The sequence below is a fragment of the Dermochelys coriacea genome, chromosome 6, assembly GCF_009764565.3.
Source record: "Dermochelys coriacea isolate rDerCor1 chromosome 6, rDerCor1.pri.v4, whole genome shotgun sequence".
In the NCBI taxonomy this organism is placed as follows: domain Eukaryota; kingdom Metazoa; phylum Chordata; order Testudines; family Dermochelyidae; genus Dermochelys; species Dermochelys coriacea.
In genome coordinates, this window is record NC_050073.1 from 4100086 (window position 1) to 4109401 (window position 9316).

The following is a 9316-nucleotide window of genomic DNA, read 5'->3' on the forward strand; positions in this document are numbered from 1 at the left end:
CACATTTGGCAGACTTCAGCACAACATACATTTGGTCTTGGACAGGTCCCGCGTGCACAAGGAACTGGGATTACACACAGTTCACTGCAGGCTTGGCCTCAGTGAAAAGCATGCTGGGAATTTGATTCACAGTTACACGCTGTTAGCATAAGTATAAAGAATATAAAGCCAGATAGATAGATAGATAGAGAGAGAGGGGTGTATAGGGAGAGAGAGAGAGAGAGAGAGAGAGAGAGAGAGGTATAGGGATGGGGGGGTGTATAGGGATAGAGAGAGAGGGGGGGGTGTATAGGGATAGAGAGAGAGCTAGATAGATAGATAGATAGATAGATAGATAGATAGATAGAGAGGGGTGTATAGGGATAGAGAGAGCTAGAGAGAGAGAGAGAGAGAGAGGTGTATAGGCATAAATAGATAGATAGATTAGATAGATAGAAGGGGGGTGTATAGGGATAGAGAGATAGATAGAGAGATGGATAGAGGGGGGGTATAGGGATAGATAGATAGATAGATAGATAGATAGATAGATAGATAGATAGACAGATAGATAGATAGGCAGGCAGGCAGGCAGGTGGGCAGGCTAACATTACACATAGTAATCAAGCAACTTCTCAGTCTTCTTTCTGATAAGCCAAGCAGACTGAATTATTTAATTTACCATCACTGCGATCTAGCACAGGATCCATACAAACCTCTCATCTGTGGTCAGTCGGTTTGCATTGTGTGCGCTCTCCCTGCACTGTCCCAGCTCGACGCTGATAGCTGGCTTGGCAGATCTCGATAGCGCTGCCCCGTGTGGTTAAATGCTGAAGGCTGGAATGTCGTTGCCACCGTAACACTGTTCGGGCTGCCCAGTGCTTCTGTCCTTGGAATAAGTGTTATTACCACTGACAGCAGATCGGGCAGCCTGCTCATTCAGCAGACCTCAATGATACTTGTACAGAAAGACCACAAGCTTGGTTTGGCAGCGAAGGCGCTCAGCCAGATTTATTGTCATCGAAGCCCAGCATTAGGTCCCCGGATTAGCGGACAGGTACATTAACACATGGATGCTTGTTCCAATGGACTCGGTTTAGGTAGCGGCGGGAATTTCTGCTGCCCCCTAGGCTGGACAAAGGGTTACGGCGAGGTACCCCGCAACTGGAATAAGCATCTTATGCACCATCTTACCTGTCTCATGACATCTGTTTGCTACCTCCCCTCGTTCCTACTATCCTGGACAAAATGTTTGTTATTTTGTCAAACAGTCTTATCTTGTACTAGATGGGAATGTATTTGTACTTGCTGAAATATGTTTATGTAACTATCTAGAGCCTCGAACACTAGCAACAACTTTGCCAAGTTCATGTACTGAACAGTGAACGTGTAAGCATCTGCTTTAATAGATGGCCTGACTTTGGTTTCTAGACTCTGGTTCACACTTCAGACCAGGTCCAGTGCTCCAGGCTGGCTACTATATCAGCCTCGGCAGTTCTAGCGACAGCGCTCGGCCTTAATTCTACCATGTGGCAGCGAATTCCACAGGGTCTATCCGCAGTGTAGGGACATTTATTTTTATTCTTTTTAATCAGTACTATTAAAAATAATTTAGGTTTTTGGCGTGAGGTGGAAGTTGGCCCAGAGCTGACAACACAGCTCCTTTCTCTCTCACAAACACCCTATTTAGAGAAACTTTGCAATGACCTGAGAATTCAGACACGTCAGGCAAAAGACACTGAGAGGCTGGTTTTATCAGAAGTACTACAAGAGCGCTTCAAGACCCCAACCGAGATCAGGGCTGTCGTGCTGGGCACTGCATAGACAAATTGTGAGAGACAGGCTCTGCCCCAAACAGCACATTATTATTCTCTCATTATAGGTAGGGAAACTGAGACCCAGAGAGCTGCAGCACCACCCCCACCATAAACCAATAGACCTCACTCCTGTCGCAGAGCTGGAACCAGAACCCAGGAGTCCTGACTCCCAGCCCCTTCTTCCTGCTCTAATCCACGAGACCCCCCCTCCCACTCCAGAGCCAAGGATAGACTCCAGAAGTTCCAGCTCTCAGCCCCATCTGCTCTAACCATCTAGACCACACTCCTGCTCCAGAGACAGGGGTAGAACCCAGGAGTCCTGGTTCATAGCCCCCTCTCCCAGGATGCTCTGAGTCCAGGGTAGTGTAGCGGTTCTGGAGAGGCAATGGGGTGGGCATGCTGAGGGGCTGGTGCAAAGGGGGCATCAGGCTGGGACGGAGGTTGACATAGTCGCTCTCGCCAATGGGGGCTGACTAACCCCACTGTAGTAGAGAGAGAGCCTGGAGCGCTGGGCCTGGTGCAGGACCTGAGGCCTGAACCACAGGCGGTGAACCAAAGTCAGCCCATGCCATGAACCAAAGCAGAGGTCGATTAAGATTTACTGGGGTTCTGGGCACCAAGAACATTTGGGCCCCCCATAGCTTGGGGGCCCAGGGCCACCGGAATCAGGGGGGGCCATGCCCCCCCTTTTTTAACATGAGCATAGAAGCCTAGGGCAGGCGCAGAGCAACTGTGTGCTTTGCGGCAGAGGAGGTGATAAGGTGACCAGCTCCCCCATAGCAAACTGCAGCCCCTGCCGGGGGCATCGGTCTCTTCCCGGTCGGTGGGGGGTGAGGTGGGCCTTAGCCCCCCCCCTCACCACAGGGCCCCTCCTCTCCTCTCCCCCCAAGGCCCTGCTCCCCGGCCAGGCCAGACGCCGGACCAGGCACTAGTAAAAGCCGCCCAGGGAGCCCGGGCCACTGTGGGGAGCCCCAGACTCTCCACCTGCCCTGGGCGGCGCATCCTCAGGGAGGGAGACACAGGCTGGGGGCTGCTCTCGGGTGCTCTCTGATGCCACCGGGCAGGGCTCCCCACAGTGGCCCAGGGTCCATGGGCAGCCCTTACCACCGCCCAGCTCTGGCCAGGGGTGGGGTCTTGGGGAAAAGAGGAGGAGCGGGGGAGGGAGGGGCCGAGGCCACAGTTCCAATGCTGGTGTCCCCCACCCCCTTCTTCTACACAGGCTCTGGCGCTCCTGCGGGGGCCCCCAAATTGGCTGGGACCCCTGGACATGTTAATCTGCCTCTGACCAAAGTCAGGCCAGGTATTAAAGCAGATGCTTACAAGTTCACTGTCTGGTAAATGAACTTGGCACCTAAGTTCCCTCTGAGCTGCGCGGCCACTGTCTCTTAAGCCCCATGCAGGGGCTCAGGGTTGCGGCGGGGAGAGATGCCTCTCCCCCAGCGTGGACCTGCGGCAGTGGGGAGAGGCGCCCCTCCCCTGGCCTAGCCCAGCCCAACTGGGGAGAAGCTCCTCTCCCCCGGCCCCGAGCTGCTGTGGCGAGAGAGGGCTGGGGGGAGACCTCTCTCCCCACCACAGCCCCGGGGCAGCCTGCACCCCAAACCTCTCGTCCCCGGCCCCACTCCAGAGCCTGCACCCCCTGCACCCTAACCCTCTGCCCCAGCCCTGAGCCCCCTCCTGCACCCCAAACCCCTCATCCCCAGCCCCACCCCAGAGCCCGCACCTCTCGCCAGAACCCTCATCCCCCCACACCCCAACCCTCTGCCCCAGCCCTGAGCGCCCTCCTGCACCCCGAATCCCTCATCCCTGGCCCCACCCCAGAGCCTGCACCCCACCCAGAGTGCTCACCCCCATCCCCCGCACCCCAACTCTATGCCCCAGCTCTGAGCCCCCTCCCACACTCTGAACCCCTCGGCCCAACCCCCACCACATGAATTTTGTTATGTGCACCAATATGAAGGTGACATGTCACACATCACCCCCATATTGGTGCACATAGCAAAATTCAATGCGCACATGGACGTAAGAAATTAGAGGAAACACTGCTCGGCACAGACACTGTTAGCCTTGCTAAAACACGTTGAATATGTAAACACATTCCAGCAGGCCAGTACAAGTACACTGCAACCTAGCCCATGATAAGATGGTTTGACAGAAGTAATGAAGAGGGATGTTTTGTCTGAAACATCAGGAGAAAGGTAACAAACATGGATTAGTAAATCAGATGAAGGAGAAAACCGTGGGGTTAACAGAGCACCTTAGGAGACAGGAGATGCGACATGATCACAGAGGAGTGGATAAAAAAGAATTTCCAAGTGAAAAATGGAGAGTAAGCAGGTTAACACCTAAAATTGATGCTTTAGCACATGGAGTTGTCCAGAAACGGTTAACTACAGCAGAGAAGGGCCCTCCTGCAATCTATTTGGCATGTAGACGAAAAGCAACAGACACTGAGGGAACAAATTCAGGTTTTGCAAGAGCACATGACCTCTACTCTCTTCCCAGAATCAGTATAAAAGCCAGGGGTAAGGGTTCCCAACAGCTTTAACCCTCAGAGTCCCACTCCTTGCTCAGAGCTAATAGTAGAACCGTTCTCAAATATTTTTACATACCAGTTCAATTTTCCTTTATATCCTCTCTGTTTGCTAACCTAGCTGCTGCTGCCTGTACTTTAAGATACCTTGACAGAGTTAATTAATCTCTCCTGGCTCAGGTCTCCCTCCCTCCCTCTTCCCCTACTTCTGCTCACTTCTGTCCTCTGTTTTAAAAGGTATAGTTATTACATAAACCTCCATTTCTGAAAAAGACGAAGCACCTCAAAACAAAACAAAACAAAAAGAAAACAAGGTAAAAACTTACTTTAAATAAACCCAGTAAATTAACCATTTTAACCCTTCAGGAATGCCACAGCTGGAATTACTCTCAACTTTCTTGAAGGTATGGTTCCCAAGCAACAGAAATGCCATACTCTGCTTCTAATTCTAACCACTGACCACTATTTGAAACATGTTTTCCTTATTTCCATAAAGTTTTTTAAAATGAAGTAATATAAAGTAATGGAAAATGCCTTAAATTACTAAATTAATACAATAAAGTGTGCAAATAACTTAATATGAATTGTTATCAATTCTTATGAAAAGTTGTAAATAAAAGATAACTTGCTTATATACAGGTTTCAGAGTAGCAGCCGTGTTAGTCTGTGTCCGCTTAAAGAAAAGGAGGACTTGTGGCACCTTAGAGACTAACAAATTTATTTGAGCATAAGCTTTTGTGAGCTACAGTTCACTTCATCGGATGCTTATGCTCAAATAAATTTGTTAGTCTCTAAGGTGCCACAAGTCCTTCTGTTCTTCTTGCTTATATAGATATTGCTGCCTGATTTTTAGATTATGTATTAATTATATTGATTACTTAAGAATTTTTAGTTATTACTGTGAGGGTTGCCAGGTTTTTGCCCCCAGTTCAGGCCCAGTATTATTTGAATTATTATATACTTGGGAACCCCGATATGCACAGAGGCAACACTCCCATTATAGGAACTCTTTTATATTTACAAATATCGTTTATTAATCTATTTAGCACAGTCACAAACACCCCAACTTAGTAAGATAGATAGAGATACTATAGAATGTACATTTGCCCATTTATATACTTACACTATTTTTTGTAGAACCTGAAATGTTCGCCAATATATATATATATATATATATATATATATATATATATATATATATTTGTTACCATTACCTTTTTATTATTACTGGCCATTATTTTGGCACTTTCCAAGGGCTACATTTTTTTTTACTGCCCCGAGACTGGGATGCCACTTTTATCATATGTTACGCTGATGCCGCTATGTTTGATGTGTATTTAGTAGGGGATTTTTTTTTATTTGTATTTTTTTACCTTACTAATGTTGGAGTGGTTCTTTTTATAGGTTAGTATATTAATGATTTGAACTTATCATTATTAGGGCTGTGGATTAGTTGCAGTTAACTCACGTGATTAACTCAAAAAAATTAATCACGATTACAAAAATGAATCGCAGTTTAATCACATTGTTAAACAATACAATACCAGTTGAAATTTAGTCAATTTTTGGATGTTTTTTCTACATTTTCAAACATATTGATTTCACTTACAACACAGAATACAAAGTGTTCAGTGTTCACTTTATATTATTATTTTTATTACAAATATTTGCACTGTAAAAATGATAAACAAGAGAAATAGTATTTTTCAGTTCACCTCATACAAGTACTGTAGTGCAGTCTCTTTCTCGTGAAAGTGCAACTCTTTGGTGATTAGGTATTACATTTGTTATTTCTGTTTTAATTTGATATTTTGTTTTTTTCCAAGTTCCAAGTCGTGGTGTACTTATTAAGTTTAAAAGGGTATGAACTTAGGAAAGCCCCTATGGCAACCTGCTTTAACGCATCCTCTATGGTCATAGCCATACATGGATCTTAATGCTTTATCTTATCACAATTCATTTTGGTGAAAGGTCCCAAATATATGTATGCTAACTTTGCTTTAGCTCAACATAAAGGATGTGGCCTGCAGGTTCCTGGTGTTACAGCCAAAATATACTTTAATATAAACCTATAAACCTATTATAATAAAACAAATAATTAAACCCATAAGAAACTAAGAAACCTATAAGAAAAGATATATAGGTAAGCAAGCAGGCTAGCCTTCTTATGTACCTGTTACGTAGGTCAGTTCGTTGCCAGGACACTTCTGTGGTTGACTCATGTACCTGGGGTCAGAACTTCCCCTTAAACGCTATTTTTAGCTCCCCAAACACTTATATTTTTCCCTTGGGCTGTTTATCTGTGCAAAGGTTATTTGTTCACAGTTTATAGGCCTTAAGCCTTATGCTAATTTGCTGAAGCTAATGTCTTCCAGGATACAGGCCTGTAGGTTGCCTGCATTACTGCTGAATATAATGCAAAGCAGAATATAATGCAAAGCAGTAAATATAATAAAGGCAAGCTAGCCCATTGGGCTACAGTAGAAGTAAATATAACAAAGGGAAACTGGGCTACAGGCCCCCCTTTGATAGGGTGATTGTTACTGAACCCTATCACAGAAGATGAGGACTTTACCCTTAACACAAGAGATGAGAGGTGAATGGGAATTGCCACCTGCTCAATTAGTATATGTGTAAATGTGCCTTTGGGGTTTGGCAAAAATTTGACCGTGTGATCCTGCACTTTAATTGGCCATAAAAATAGTTTTGATATTACAATACTAGAATACTGGCCATTTTTATTATACATTACCCTTTGCATACAAGCCTATTGCTTGGTTGGCCTGGCAGGCTACTGACGACGATGACAACAGATTGTGTAGGTGTGTCCATCTTAAACATATTGTAACTGCCAAAGTACTGATACCCCTTTTCAGAGCAATAGGCCATCGGTGGAATTTTCTCATTTGAGTGATAAATTACCAGAGGAGATACATTGCTGTGTTTATTGGAGACGTTGTTTTTAAGGTGATCTACTGAGTGGGTAACTGCCAAGTGACCTAACACATGCTCACCTGGACTGAACACAGGCAAAGAGGCTGGGAACAAGGTTTTGCCATGATAATTTTAGTAAAATAGGAGTTTTAATTAGGGTGCAGTGTTACAGACCCCAGACCTGAATTGCTTTCAGGGGCACTTTTGACAAGAATTAAACAAGTGGCTTTTTCTGTTTTAAAAACAGTAAGTAACAATACAATTTAGCTATTGCTAATTCTTGATTAAATGTGGGGCCTTTTTCAATTTTAAAATTATAGGATGGTGTTCTATATATATACTGTATGCAGAACTGATTTATGCCATACTATACCCATTGCTACACCTGGTAGAGATGTAGCCACTTTGGAGTTATTGATTTGAAGATAAACGCTTTTCCAAGTTACTAAATGTGTCATGGTTACATTCACTAGCTTATAGCTGAGGGTTGCACTGTCACCTGTTATGTCCCTTTACAATATGTCCCTTTTAGATACATATTGTGTATATATATATATGACACCAACAGTTTAGGCCATACATTTAATAATGGTCATGTTTAGATTTTTTTTTAGAGCTGTCGATTAATTGCAGTTAACTCATGCAATTAACTCAAAAATATTAATCGCGATTAAAATAATTAATCACAGTTTTAATCACACTGTTAAACAATACAATACCAATTGAAATTTATTAAATATATTAGATGTTTTTCTACATTTGCAAGTATATTGATTTCTATTATAACACAGAATACAAAGTGTCCAGTGCTCACTTTATGTTATCATTTTTATTACAAATATTTGCACTGTAAAAATGATAAACAAAAGAAATAGTATTTTTCAGTCCACCTCATTCAAGTACTGTAGTGCAATCTTTTTATCCTGAAAGTGTAACTTACAAATGTAGATTTTTTTTGTTACATAACTGCACTCAAAAACAAAACTTTAGAGCCTACAAGTCCCCTCAATCCTACTTCTTGCTCAGCCAATTGCTAAGACAGACAAGTCTCGGATGATGACCCAGCATTTGTTCCAGTATAGACATATGCACCCCACTTTGTTTGGGGGATAGTTTTGATTATTATTCCAATACCATGTTACTTTAGCTAGAACTTGATTTTATATATTTATTGAGTTTGATTATAATAACAAAACAATATTAATGATTAATTATATCATATTATAACAAGGTAGAATTTTACATTAATATTACAGTGGCTTGCCCAATGAACTTTTTAATTTTAAATTGGGCTTTGCCAAACAACTGGCCACATTGCCTGACAAACTTCAAATTAAAGTTGTATATATATATATTTATAAAATGTTAGTTGCAATTCAATTATTTGTTGACTAACATACCTATATTTATGACTGACTTTTGCCAAAATAGAACCATTACTGGTGTCTTATAGGGACACACCCATGGGGTTAAACCCTAATTATAATTATAAATAATGTGGTACCAAAAAGAAAAATGTTTTACTATTAATTTTTATTATTATTATGCACATTTTTGTGTGCAAAAATGTTGTTGCAACAAAAACTCCCTCAGAACCATAATTTAGTCATGTGACACAAAACACAGCACTCACAGACAAGTAATTTCAACAAACCATACCACCAATGATTAAACATTGTTGTTCAGAGCAGGTCTAGGAAACCTAAGGGTTGAAATCAATAATCGTTTCGGGTTTACACCTTGGTTTGCCTGTAAAAGAGATCTAATGATTTAGTTAGGAGCCAAATATGGGGGGTTTTTTTGCATCTTTAGACCCTAGATTAAAACATAAGTGGATAAGAGAGAAAAATATTAACATATATTAAAAGATTAACTTTATTTGTTTAGGCTACGTAAAGGGAAAATTACAAGCAACAAATCTAATATTTTATTTTGGTGAATTACGACTTGTAACAATAACTATGATTTAGGTTGTTAGTAGTAAAGGTGGCTGCATTTTGCTTCGATACTTCCTGTGTAAAGCAGAAAGATTATATGTTGCTGGCTTCCTTTACCGTGC